The 14,658-nt window shown below is 32.8% G+C and overlaps 1 long non-coding RNA gene across 1 annotated transcript; it reads left to right on the forward strand.

Annotated features, from left to right (window-relative positions):
* The first annotated feature begins 12,200 nt into the window (after positions 1 to 12,200).
* LOC136274362 (uncharacterized) lies at positions 12,201 to 13,921 on the forward strand. The gene is made up of 5 exons (XR_010712669.1): positions 12,201 to 12,332; positions 12,966 to 13,106; positions 13,233 to 13,370; positions 13,583 to 13,714; positions 13,839 to 13,921. It is a non-coding gene; the product is annotated as an uncharacterized lncRNA (long non-coding RNA).
* Positions 13,922 to 14,658: the final 737 nt, after the last annotated feature.

A 14,658-nucleotide genomic window follows, 5' to 3' on the forward strand; every position in this document is an offset into this window, starting at 1 on the left:
TGTCTAAACCTAAATGCAGAGATGTACCAACATCATTTTAGATTTGTCAGTTGTGGATTTTAATATATCAAAATACAGGAAATGCATACACTAAAAATGTTTTACAGCATGATCTGTAAAATATTATGCTATCGTGTTTATTGTTCTCATTTCTTTCCTAAAAAAACTTTGTAACTTTTTCTCCTTTGGGCTCCCAGAGTCAATGCTAAAGGGTCTCTTTGCTCCAGCGTCACACAATTATGTGGGTTCTGTGTTGTATTTTAAGAAACAGTAGTTATTTATAATACATAAATTTTCAGTAACATAAAGTGAGTAAATGTACATTGTTGTTTTCAATATGAACATATTTTCAACTTAAATACTTTTGTACAATTTCTAATGCCTCTTTTAAATGGTTATACTATATTAATATCTTTTTCTAAAAAACGATTAAGGATAGAAAATTGACATTTTTAGGAATGATACTTTTTTAATTCCTAGGGGCGATCAGGTATAAACATTATCGTCTGTCACTTCCGATCCGCTCAAACAACAGTTTTATAACATTGTGTTTTTTAAAAATTTCAAATTAAAACATTTACAATTTTTTCCATCAGAATAAGTTTTAAACTTATCAAATTTTAAGATGAGCATCGGACATAGCATTGCAAAGATATTGCAGTTTAAAAATGACCTTTTCTGGAAATCTTAATCTTGCAGTGAAGGTCCAAAAATTAGTTTAAAAGGAGGCTAGTATAGTAACTCGTACCAAATGTCAACATTTTAATTCAACCCTATCAGTCATTCTTAATCAAACAAAAGACCCACTCGTTGCTCACAACGAGATCGTGTCTAGTTTGCTTACTTGATTTTATTACTGCTTCAGTTTTAAAGGATACATAACTAGATGTATCATAGCTACGTAAATATACATGGAATGTAACTCATGCAACTGCTAAATAAATTTATTTTGAAATGTTTTATCATTCTATCCTTTTATTTGCATAATTATATATTTTACCATTTTTCATTACATCGCACAACTTTTAATCAAATGTAACACCGGTTCTATGTTGCAAACATTAGAGTAGTTATTTATAGAAATAAGTACCTCATTACCAGAATGGAAGATAATTCATTTTTAATCTAGGGTCTTATAGGGCGTGACATTGTGATACTTAGAACAGACTCTAGAGATATGTGCTTCGACTTGACTAACGAGAGCATAACAGGACGAGCTGAGGAATGGACTTCTCCTGGAAAGAGTAAGCAAGAAAGACCACTGAGTACACAGTAAAGGGCCATATAACTTGCTGTATTTGGATAAGACAAAATGTTTAGATACTTTATTGATGTCGTATATTATTTATTTTTCTAGTTCATTTTTACTGATAAGCCTAGAGTATTACTTCCTAATGAAATAAAAACTACACGAACAACATGGATTCTCCGATCTTTTTAATTCATGTTTTGTTATTCTTAATTGGTTCAATATATTCATTGTTGTTACGTGAGTATTAATTAGTTTCTCTTTTTCATGGGTTCTGAAACCTATGTTCAACCAACCGATCGGTTTGCGAAAAGCTCTCAAACAATTAGGTGAACGTTTCATAATACTGGCAGGATTATTTTTTTTCAATATATCCAACAAATTAATGTACAGAACTGTGAATTTTTTTTATATTTGAAAGTAAATATTTTAAATATTTTTGCTTTTTCCCATTTTTATTTTCAGCAAACATTGCTTTCAATAAATCGACATATATGTCAAGTACCTATGATTCACGTACTGCATCTGATAACGCTGTGGACGGGAATAAGACAGATCTGTCTCATACCGGGGGCCAGTGTGCTATATCAGCTTATGGACATAAAACAGCGTGGTGGTGGGTTGACCTTGGCGATCTGAGCAGCATCACCAACATCACCATCTACTACAGGACCGATAATGCTCCTTGGGGTAAGTAAAATAAAGTTTTAGACTTAAACATTAGACTGATTTTTTTAGAAAATCATATAGTAGTAGTTGGTTTAATTCAGTGGATTAAAGACATACGTTTTTATAACAATCTGACGATAGTATGTAAACAGTTATACATTTAAAGTTAAGAATTATCAGCATTCTTATTTTATATATATATATATATATATAGAGAGAGAGAGAGAGAGAGAGAGAGAGAGAGAGAGAGAGAGAGAGAGAGAGAGAGAGAGAGATATGCATGTGTGCAAAAATATCACATGAACCTTATCGCATACTCGAACTTTCTAGCGCGCTAGGAACTATAAGTATATATAAATGTATTGTAATGATGCACAATAATGCACATTAAACATAAACATAGAATTAATTTTTAAAAATGTGATATCCGTAGCAAAGACATCGGTTTTTAAAAAAATAGCTCTAAGTGTAGCATCAAGAGTAAAATATTAAGTCATAAGTCTGCTATCAAGTGCGATTCTGATAATGGGTAATTTATGTGGCATGTATGAATCTAATAAATGTTAGCATCATGTGCAATGCATGCCAAAATATATACTTGTAATATGTGAGTTTAACGTTATTAAAGAATTCTTTTTTTAAATCACATAATCATGTATTCACTTAAGTAAGGGATTTCTATTGGTTTTTATGGTGTTTTTGTAGGAGAGAGCAACGGCTTTACGACACGTTTTATAGGTTTTTATGTATATGTTTCGAATACGACAAATATAGAAGATGGATCACTTTGTTTTCATGACAATGAAATTTTTAACCGATCGACAATCCCGGCTGTCCTAACATTAAACTGTGAATTACGAGGACGGTATGTGATATATTTCAACAAAAGAAGTGGCACGCAACCATCATACTATTCTCCCAATGCCCATGTTGAATTATGCGAATTTGAGGTTAATGGTGAGCAATAAATCTATTAAAAATATTAAATAAAAGTATCCTTTTACGTAGATACTCATTTATTTAATTTGGCATTTGTTTTTTAAAAGTATTAGAGGAAGATAATGATTTTTAGCTCACCTGAGCTGAAAGCTCAAGTGAGCTATTCTGATCACTTTTTGTCCGTCGTCCGTCCGTCCGTCCGTCTGTCCGTCCGTCCGTCTGTCCGTCTGTCTGTCCGTCTGTAAACTTTTCACATTTTGAACTTCTTCTCTAAAACCACTGCGCCAAATTGAACCAATTTTGGCTCAAAGCATTCTTATGGAAAGATGAATATAAATTGCAGAAATGAAAGAAAAATATTCATTGAGAGCGGAGAAAACCTCGAAACTGTAAAAAAGGGGGGGTGCATTTTAAAAAATCTTCTTCTCAAGAACTACTGATTGAAATTCAATGTAATTTAGCATGAATCATCCTTATGGGAAGAAAAATTTAAATTGCAAAAATGAAATGGTAATTCGGTTCCAAATTTGAGTTATAAACGAAAACGATAACGAAAAAACATACAGGGGGTTTAATCGGTTTGTTAGTTCGGGTTCGTTATTCCAGATTCACATTCCATCTCGAAAACGAGGTTCTTTGTTCCAAGCGGCCATTTTCGACGCATTCTGGCAAAAGTTTGAAAAGATTGATTTGTTTGTTGTGGAAAAGTTCACGCGCAAAGGTAATGTTTGAAACTTGCAAGGTATATTGGTGCCGATCATTGTGTGAAGTAAATTGAGGTTGAATATTTCAATGCGTTGACATTTTCATTCGTGACGCGACGGTGGTTTTTAGTTTGTTTATTTTCATTGTGCTTTTGAACTTGGGAAACCATCGCATGTATTTTGGAATTTTCCTATTAAAACAAACATAAACTTCGGTAATTCAGGCAGCTGATTGTTTACCTGCGTAAAATGAGCAAAATCTGTTATATCAACAACATGTGAAAAGACGATTCATGCAATTGGTAAATCGGTATAATATCTGGGCAGTGGTGGATATATGCAATGTGTTACGTGAATATGCTAAGCATTTTCTAAAGTCTATTCAGTCTAAGCAGACATCGTTTTCGGTGAAGGGATATACGTTATTATATAGGTGTATGTATGATTTAAAAAATAAATTGTGCTCCGTCTTTGTTATTGTGCATTTTCTCTGTTTTTATTGTTTACAATTTTCTATTTACTATCAATAATTGAATCTCAAGTCTCAAGTTATTAGCAAGATATAGAGCTTTGCTCATAATTCTTTGATTGTACATAGAGCTTAGGCCATGTTTTTGTTTGTTTACATTTTAAATACTGAATAGTAAAAACTAAGTTTAAAAATCTTAAGTTGAATTCATTAAACTCATGTAAACTAAAAACATGACTCAAACCACAGGCACCTGACGTTATACATTTTTCTCATAATAAAAATAAATACTCTTTATCTAATAATGTGCAAGGTAGACCGTACCCATCGCCACCATTTTTATTTCAAACTGTCATATCAGCTGGAAGTTCGGCTTGACTCATCTGGATAATAATTTTGCAATCTTCTTCGTCTCCCGATCGGTCATCCAACATCTAAGCTTACAACTAATTTAACCAAAACGGTGCGTTACAGCTGTCATTAATAACAATCACCCCTCAATCTGCATCTACTGCCTCGTATATACGATAAATGTCTAAAGGGTGGGCGGAAGTTGACAACTGTATGTAAATGAGATTTCCCTCCACTGTGTTTTGTTTCAATATTTCAAAATATAACTTGTATGTTGATGGAATTTCAAAATTAACGCCTTTTGAAAATTCACTAGATGTATCGATGCTATATTTGAAAGGGATCACCAAAAAGATGCTGCCATTTTGTCAACTTCCGTCCACTGTTTAGCCTTTTGTCACAAATCTAAGGCAGTAGATGCAGATTGAAGGGCGATTTTTATTAATGACAGGTGTAATATAACGTCAGGTGCCTGTAACTCAAACCTATCAAAATTGTGGGCTCTGTATTATAAACAGGGTTTTCCAACGGAAAAATTCGGTTATTAAAATGGTGAAGCGGGCAGGTGGGCAAGCGGCTGCCAAAAGGGTACCCTCATTGTACGGATAACTCCTCCTACAGTTGTCAAGATAGGAAGTTGTTCTTTTGCAGATCAATTGTACATATATTAGAGGTGTGCATATTGCTAGGATTTTGATTACTGATAATTTATCAAAAAAATAACAGCTTTTGAACTTAGTCATTTTTTGGCAAAATATTGCATTTAGGGTACCCTCATTGTACGGATAAGTCCTCCAACAGTTTTTAAGATAGGAAGTTGTTCTTTTGCAGATCAATTGTACATATATCAGAGGTGTGCATATTGGTAGGATTCTGATTTCTGATTATTTATATGAAAAAAAAATACCAGCTTTTGAACTTAGTCTTTTTTGGCAAAATATTGCATATAGGGTACTCCATTTCACTGGAACGGGTTGACATGGATTATGGATACAGTTCACATAAAAGAAAACCTGGTTTGCTGTCACACGACATTGACAGCTTTTCACTTGTTCTTATGATTCTATGACTGATGGTGAAATTTTGGTTTATCATTAGAAATGTCTTGCCAAGCATTAAATACTTGTAATGTGCAGAAAAATAACACAGATGATATGTTACAGATAAATACTGTTTAGGGCCCTTCTAACCCAAAGAATTATCTGAAATCTACAACAATTTTGACAGTAATTTCTGATTTTCAGTTTTGAATTAACCGTTCGCCCAACCACCTGAGAATGAGATGCATAACTTTTGGCACGGGCGAACAAATTTGTTAGTACGAGCACCCGACTGGACGTGGATATTTTTTGAGCCATTTGTTTATAATACCGGGATCGGGGTTTAAAATTTTTTAAACTAATTCTTGTCACTCTATCGCTTTCCTTTTATGGTCAATTAACAAATAAACAGTCAATAAAAGCATTTAATTCACGTACACAATGCATGACTTGTAATCATGATGGCGAAGTAGAGTCCCCATTTATGCTCGGAATAATATAGGGTAATCTCATCGAGGCTGAAACATTTTGACGCTGGTACGTCTCTTCCGAATCACAGACTAGTGCGACATAGTGGTTTTGTAAAATTTGCCCCAACTTTGGCTGGTTGTTACGAAAGAAATATGCTGAATTACAACGACCGCCTGCTTCAACTTTTTACTTCGAACATTGTTCAATTCCCTATCAACATAAAATGTTGGTTTTCTGGTTCTGGTTAAATGGTTCAAATCTTATTTTAAGTTTTGTTCCTATAGAAATTCAGCTGCACATGTGGTTTTTCCATTATGAAGTGTTTCATATTAATGCGATAATTGTTTATTGTTATATGTTACAATGCTAAATGAGACTTCATTAAAACATGCCTGAAATGGCCAGTATTTGAGCAGCGGCACACATAAAAATAAAGAAGACTTGAAATTATGAAAACTGTTCTATTTTAGGAACTTGCATATTCATATCTATCTTTCAGTAAAATATCGTCCATTTTTGGCAATTAATGTACCTAGTTCTTTCACAACATTTAGTTTTAAAAAAATATGTTTGAATTTTTGGAAAGCTATATGATATGAACTTGTTTATTTTTCAATTCATATCCACATGCATTACACCTTCAAAAATGCTTTAGAGTTCCAGTTAAGGTCATATATACTCTTATAGATTCTGAACAGATGTATTTCAAAAATTTCGCTGAGATTAGAGGAGGAAAACAGAACGACAAGTTTATGATGGAACAAAATCTGAGCAGATTTTTGAATGGTTTACATGCAAATAAAAAAAAAAACAAATGTCAATTTTTTTCTCCAAGCTGGTTAAAATTTAACAGAGTTGACAACTTGTACTAGCTGTCAGCCCCGAGTGTCTAGTTAATTTTTTGACGAGTTTGAAACACTGGTAATTTGCAAAAAAAATATAAACGATGTCTTTTGAACAGTTTCTTTAGTTCTGACACATTTTAATTATGATATCTAAAGTATCATTGTTCTTAAGAAAATATTGCTATGGAAAATCATCTTAGTTTGTAGCCATTTGTTTTTAGCTCACCTGAGCTGAAAGCTCAAGTGAGCTATTCTGATCACATTTTGTCCGTCGTCCGTCTGTCCGTCCGTCTGTCCGTCCGTCCGTCCGTCCGTCCGTCTGTCCGTCTGTAAACTTTTTACATTTTGAACTTCTTCTCTAAAACCGCTTATCCAATTTCAACCAAATTTGGCACAAAGCATCCTTATGGGAGGGCGAATATAAATTGCAGAAATAAAAGTTTGATCTGTATTCAAAGCGGAGAAAACCTTGAAACTGTAGAAAAAGGGGGGTGCATTTTTAAAAATCTTCTTCTCAAGAACTACCGAGGCAAATTCAACCTAGTTTAGCATAAATTATCCTTATGGGAAGGAAAATATAAATTGCAAAAATTAAGTGGTAATTCTGTTTCAAATCTGAGTTATTACGAAAATAATAATAAAGGAAAGGCGTGTTTCAATCAGTTTAATAGCTTCGGGTTCGGCATACGGTAAAATGATTCCATACTTCTAAAACGAGGTTCTTTGTTTAAAGCAGCCATGACATTATACGAAAAAGGTCTTTCTGACTATGATGAATTTGCTTGTTGTGCAACAGTTCGCGTATGAAGGGAAATTTTGAAACTTACAAAATATATTGGTGCCGATTTTGTGAAGTAAATTGAGGCTAAATATTTCAATGCGTTGATAGTTTTCACACATGACGATGGTGTTAGCTTGTTCTGATTTTCGTTTCGTTCTCATTATGCTTTGTAACCTGGAAACTATCGTCTGTATTTCGTGATTTTTACGTATCAAATCAAACAGAGACTTCGGTAAATCAAACAGTTAACTGTTTACCTGCGCAAATTAAGCAAAATGTAGGGATACTGAAATACAATTCATTCTATCGGTAATTCGGCATTATCTTTTGCGTAATGGTACATGTAGATTAATGCAATAGGTTTTCTTGAGATGCTCGGCATTTTCTCGAGTTTATTCAGTTTAAATAGAGTTTGATATCGCTGACGGAAATATGTAGGTATATACATGTATATATATGATTCATTTCGAAAAAATAAATTGTGTTCTTTATTTGTTATACATGTAGTGCATGTTTCTTGTGTTTAATTGTTTACAATTTCTATTTACTAACCATATTTGAGTGTTAAGCTTCGAATTATAAGCAAGATACAGAGATTTGCTCACAATTCTATGTTTGTACACAGATCTTAAAAACTAAAGCTTAAAAATTAAAAAAATTGGCAATATTTATTAAGAAAATTTACAAAGCCTGTTCTTCCAGAAACCAACTTTAACAACTTATTGTATTGTAACCTTAACCTTTTTAGCTCACCTGAGGGTGGGGCCACAATGGGGGGTCGAAGTTTAACAAATGAATATATAGAGTAAATCTTTAAAAATCTTCTCCTCAGAAACTAATCAGCCAGGAAAGCTGAAACTTGTGTGAAAGCATCATCAGGTAATGTAGATAAAAATTTGTGAAAATCATGATCTCCGGAGGTAGGGTGGGGCCACAATGAAGGATCGAAGTTTTACATAGGAATATATAGAATAAATCTTTAAAAATCTTCTTCTCAGAAACTAATCGGCCAGGAAAGCTGACACCTGTGTGGAAGTATCCTCAGGTAGTATAGATTCAAAGTTGTGAAAATCATGACCCCCGGGGTACGGTGGGGCTACGGTGGGGCCACAATGGGGGATCGAAGTTTAATATAGGAATATATAGAGTAAATCTTTAAAAATCTTCTTCTCAGAAACTAATCAGCCAGGAAAGCTGAAACTTGTGTGAAGGCATCCTCAGGTAGTGTAGATTCATAGTTGTGAAAATCATGACCCCCAGGGATAGGGTGGGGCCACAATGGGGGATCGAAGTTAAACATAGGAATATATAGAGTAAATCTTTAAAAATCTTCTTCTCAGAAACTAATCTGCCGGCAATGCTGAATCTTCTTCGGAAGCATCCTCAGGTAGTGTTGATTCACAGTTGTGAAAATAATAACCCCTGGGGGTAGAATGGGGCCACAATGGGGGGTCGAAGTTTAACATATGATTATATAGAGTAAATCTTTAAAAATCTTCTTCTCAGAAACTAATTAGCCAGGAAAGCTGAAACTTGTGTGGAAGCATCCTCAGGTAGTGTAGATTCAAATTTGTGAAAATCATAACACTGGGGGTAGGTTTGGGCCACAATGGGAGGTCGATGTTTTACATAGGAATAAACAGTGTAAATCTTTTAAAATCTTCTTCTCAGAAACTAATCAGCCAGGAAAGCTGAAACTTGTGTGAAAGCATTCTCAGGTAGTGTAGATTCATAGTTGTGAAAATCATGATCCCCAGGGGTAGGGTGGGGCCACAATGGGGGGTCAAAGTTTAACAAAGGAATATATAGGGTAAATCTTTAAAAATCTTCTCAGAAACTAATCAGCCAGATGTTTCTTTATAATTGTTAAGAATTTGGCCCCAGGACAATTCTTTGGCCTCCCGAGAAGGTTCAGAGTTTGATGTACGTTTATATCTAATATATAAACTATTGTTAAGGATCATTTTGAGAACTGCAATACTCAACATATGATATGACTATAAAATCATCTTGTTAGAAAAGGGACTAATGATTATAAACATAAGAATATCCAGGGGAAAATGGATTTTATTTATACAGGATCTACATGTATTATTGTACATTGTCCAGATAGTTTGTATTATGACTCCATTAAGCTGATTTTATCATACCTATTGTTCCTCAGGTGAGCGATGTGGCCCATGGGCCTCTTGTTTAAAAAACATAACAGGATGTGAACGGGGCAGTTATGGGGAAAACTGTACGAGAACATGTCCTGGCAACTGCTTAAATGACGCCTGCAATATCTACTCTGGAAACTGCTATTTATGTGATAATGGATATGAAGGATTACTGTGTGATGGTGGTATTTGCTCTGTTTTATACCCTTTTTAATCTTTTTCAATGATAGACGAAATGCATTACTCATCCATTGACGGTTTTTTTTACATTCTTTTGAAAATTCAAACATTTATCTAAACAGGTTTAAATAAAGGATAAAATTGTCATATTTGTGTTTTGTTAATAAATTCATTCGATATCTTTTGTATTTGAGTATATGCATTAAAGTGTAACTTTTACATTTAAGCGATATACTCAATTAAGCTTTGGTTGTAAGAAAGATTCTGAAATTTGTTATTTATTGTGACCTTCATTTACGAATCAAAACATTTTTAAACTGCTGAAATTATAAAACATAAACAGAAAAAGGTTATATCGAGAATAAAGAATTTTGAGTTTCCTTCTACATTAATGTATTTATACGAAGGAGTAAAACGATATCGTGAATAGCCAAGTATAAAAATTATTCCTTTTACTCTATAATTGACTAATGAAGTTATATTCTATAATTGTAACAGGGTGTGACGGTGGTAAGTACGGACCAGGGTGTAGTCTGACCTGTGGAGCCTGTATCAATGACACACAGTGTCACCACATCAACGGGAGTTGTCCACATGGGTGTAATCTAGGATTCCAAGGCCAAAAATGCGACGAAGGTTTGTGTACTTATATCAAATATTAGTTATACACTCTAAGCGAAACAAAATTAATGAAGAAATCTTTTAACATTTTATCACTGTAGAAAGTTGACTTATTAAACTGAACATATTTAAATCTAGGTTCGAAAATTATAATTATTATTTTTGTCTGATAACTTACATATTTAAAAATTGCAATAAAATGCTTTATTTCGTTAATCATGGGAGAATAAAGGTGGCGACATTGCGGACAATAACGTAGCCTGCATTGGTGGAATATGTATTTTTCTGCATTGATCGGTACCTTCATAACCCGCATGCATAAGCAAAGGAAAGAATTTTTAAGATTTCTTAAAATTCTTTATGTATGTCGACAATGTTTCTATCTAGTTTGTAAGAGTTAATTCTCTTGCAGCACAATACCAAATTCTTTAACATCTTCATATATGGTTATGAAAGTGATATCACAGCGTGCAAACGATGGAATAGTTTCGCGGGGAAATTGTGGGTGCATCGTTTAGTTAGCTTATGTAATCAATTTTTCACTTGACATCGGTCAGTTTAAAGTCTGGAAAATTTTAAAGCATTTTATCACCTCCATCCCTACACTTTCCTTTGAAATGTACTTTGTTATTTTTGCTTTATTTGACTTTTCTGGCGGTTTCAGACAACAAGCATTTGATTTTTTTTCTACAAATGATTTAATCAAATACGTCATAAATTTATGAGTTATTTAATTATCATTACATTGGTCGTTAAACAATTTTCACAGAAAGGATCTTATAATATTATTTGATATTGATATTATAAAAGGTGATAATTACATAATCATCTATTGTCATCAGGTTTTATTTTAATCTTATTAAGGATAAAAATAGAATCACAATAGTGGCAGAGCGCAACATACATCTTTTGTTTCTCGATTTACTTTATACAGATAAACGTGGTTATCTTTTATGATGGTAATTTTATAACCGTTAATTTGGAACATTATTAGTTATGGACAAAGCATTTTATTATTTTTATTAACATATTTCTTTCAAAAAGATAACAAAGTTGTCTGATATCGTGCAATCGGTGATTTTTCTAGGGTCGATAAAGGTTTCGACCAATCGATCAACGGGGCGTGTAGATTTCAGTCAAGTCACTTTCTACAGAGCAATGAAATGCAATCAATTACTGTTGGAAATAGAAGGAACTATGCTTGGTGCATGTAGAAATAATACTTTACCGAGGACATATTGTTTTCAATAGGAGTAATAGCAAGATGATTACAATTTCTATGAATCGGCGAAATTTCATTTCTAGAATGTCCATTTGGTAAATATGGAAACAACTGTAAATATGACTGTAGCCCAAACTGTAAATCACAAAACAACTGTAGCATAACCACAGGGGAGTGTGTGGACGGATGTCAGCCTGGGTGGAAAGAATCTCACTGTAATCACAGTACGAATAATTAACAATAATTCAGTATTGAATTTAACAATCAATAATCTTAATTTTAGATTCTACAATAACCTTGAAAGATACTTGTATTTGATTAATTTGTCACATTTTGCAATGACGTGGGGATTCAAAATTATAAACTTCTATTGATGATAAGCTCCTAACGATGCCCACGCAAAATTTTAAAAATGTTATGTGTTTGTTTTATTCATTCTCTTTTCATGATATTTATTACTTATACTTAATTAAATTAAGATTTCATTTTGATAGAATGTGACAATGGAACTTTTGGACGAGGGTGTGGCCATAAATGTGGGGAATGTTTTAATAGCACTCAATGTAATAACATCGATGGTGTATGTGAATTTGGATGTGCCCCTGGATTCCTTGGCGTAACATGTAAAGACGGTAAAAATTTGCTTGTTTGTACAATATCCTTATAAGATTGAAAATGTTTAAAAGGGTTGTGTACACATTTAAATTAAGTGTTTTATTCTTTTTTATGCATGTAAAGGTGTGTACTAGTATACATTTTGATTTTGAAACACTGCTCGTTATCACCACATTTCATGTTTGTAGAAAAAAATGTTAATGGAATAATGAAGTAGTTTTACGCAGTTAAAAGTGCAAACAGTTCTAGAACGTGCCTATTTTTAAACGCAATAACCTTTATTTTTTTCAGCTATTAAGACCTTTCATAAAATCTTGTTTTACGCTTGTATTCAATATATTCAACCCGAGACATGGATACATTTTAATAAAAATTTCTTTTACAAATTTTTCAATTACATTTTTTTTCAATTATGACTATTGTAATTTGTACTCGAAAAATATTATCAAAAACCATTCAATTTGATATTTTAATGTAACTTTTGAACATATAGTTGCCATGGACACAGTGAGAATAATTATGCTTATCACAGTATGATATATCTTGATAATAGCTATCTAAATTTTGACTTGATTATAGCAATAGATCTGACATCTTTTGGTAAACTGATATTGTTTTTCTTTTTTTTTAAAATTGTATCAACTTGTTAGAATGTCCATTCGGGAAATATGGAATCGGATGTGCATATAACTGTAGCATGACCTGTATTGAACAATATACCTGTGAGGGTACGACAGGAAAATGCGTGGGAGGATGCCAGCCGGGTTGGAAAGGTGTTCAGTGTGACCAAGGTAAGGTGACTGTCGTTATGAACTATTGCAAAAAATATTAAAATTGATTTCTTTATTAAGAGTCTGGAAAAATAAATGTTTACATTGTGCGTGTATGAGAAGAAAAAGCACTTTGGAATTATACAGAATGTGATGGTAGGACGTATGGATTGAATTGCATTCAGACGTGTGGTGCTTGCATTAACAACTCTTATTGTCACCACGTCAGTGGTATGTGTCCATGGGGATGTGATAATGGATTTCAAGGCATGAATTGCAATGAAGGTATTTGGTATTTATTTACTTTCATAAAACATAATATTATGTTAAGTCAATGCCATTTCTTTAAAAAAAGACTATAATTATTAAAATGTTAATGTTAATATAACTCCTTTATTTTCAATGGTATGCACTTTTGATTAAGAAATTTCTCTAAAAATAATCTAGTCTGATGTTATACATAATAAATATCCCGATGCATCCAATATTTTTTTAAGAAAGTCAAAAAATGGGATCACCCTGTGCTGAAAGCAACACTATTCAGAATTTGGCTATTTCCATTGCAATATCCATATTTATAGTACTACTTGGAACAATCCTAAACATTGCCATCTGGAAAAGAAATCAATGTATGTGCGACTTTTAAATAATATGAAAATGTAAATAAGAACCTATTATTTCAATGTAAACAAATTTCATCCCCATTAATTAGAAATGGAGATTTATTTAACACGTTATTTAATTATTTTATAGTAAAATCTAGGAGCAAACACTCTCAGCATATAACTGGAAAGGATGACGCAGGTTAGATTTACAATAAAACTAATAGATGCATGACATTTACTTTAGGCATTGTATTGAAAAAACGAGACCTCTTAAAAAGAACTATAATATACAAATTAATCAACTGTTCGAGAGTATATAATCATACTTGTTAATACATCACATACGAGGGTTGTCCCAAAATAGCGTAGACAAGTGGCGTTATTCAGTTAACCGAAGACAAAGGAAGATGAAATTTGTGCCACAAAGGGTTTAAGAAATTAGCATTCAAATAATGTTTTAAAATCAAATATTGTTTGAGATTAAATTAGTGAGATGAAAGCATGTTAGATCAGAAATTCGACATGCGGCGCAATGTCAAAAACAAAAAGTAAAAATCAGCATAATGAAATGAAAATTTCGAGGAAAAGTACTTTTTGAATGAAAAAATTCAAATAAAACATACATTGATATTTGATGATAATTCTATTATTTACTCAAAAAATGTTTTGACTATAACAAAACTTTTAAATATTTTATAGCGCGTTTTGTGACAAGTTGAAAAGTTAACTCGTAATAAAATGACGATGTCAGCGTTTAAGGCGGCGCAGCAGTAACTGATACAATTTTGTAAAGACCATGAAATAAATCCTAAGCGGCTTTGGAAGTAAATGAAATTAACAAAATCGATGAGAAATGCCTTTTGTGAATAAGAAGTTAAACAACATTGAAAATATTTGAACAAGTATGATGACAGTAAGTGGAAAAAAGAAATTCCGAACGATATCAATGAACGTCAAAATGTTGAACG

This window comes from Magallana gigas, chromosome 4 (genome assembly GCF_963853765.1).
Source record: "Magallana gigas chromosome 4, xbMagGiga1.1, whole genome shotgun sequence".
Classification (NCBI taxonomy): domain Eukaryota; kingdom Metazoa; phylum Mollusca; class Bivalvia; order Ostreida; family Ostreidae; genus Magallana; species Magallana gigas.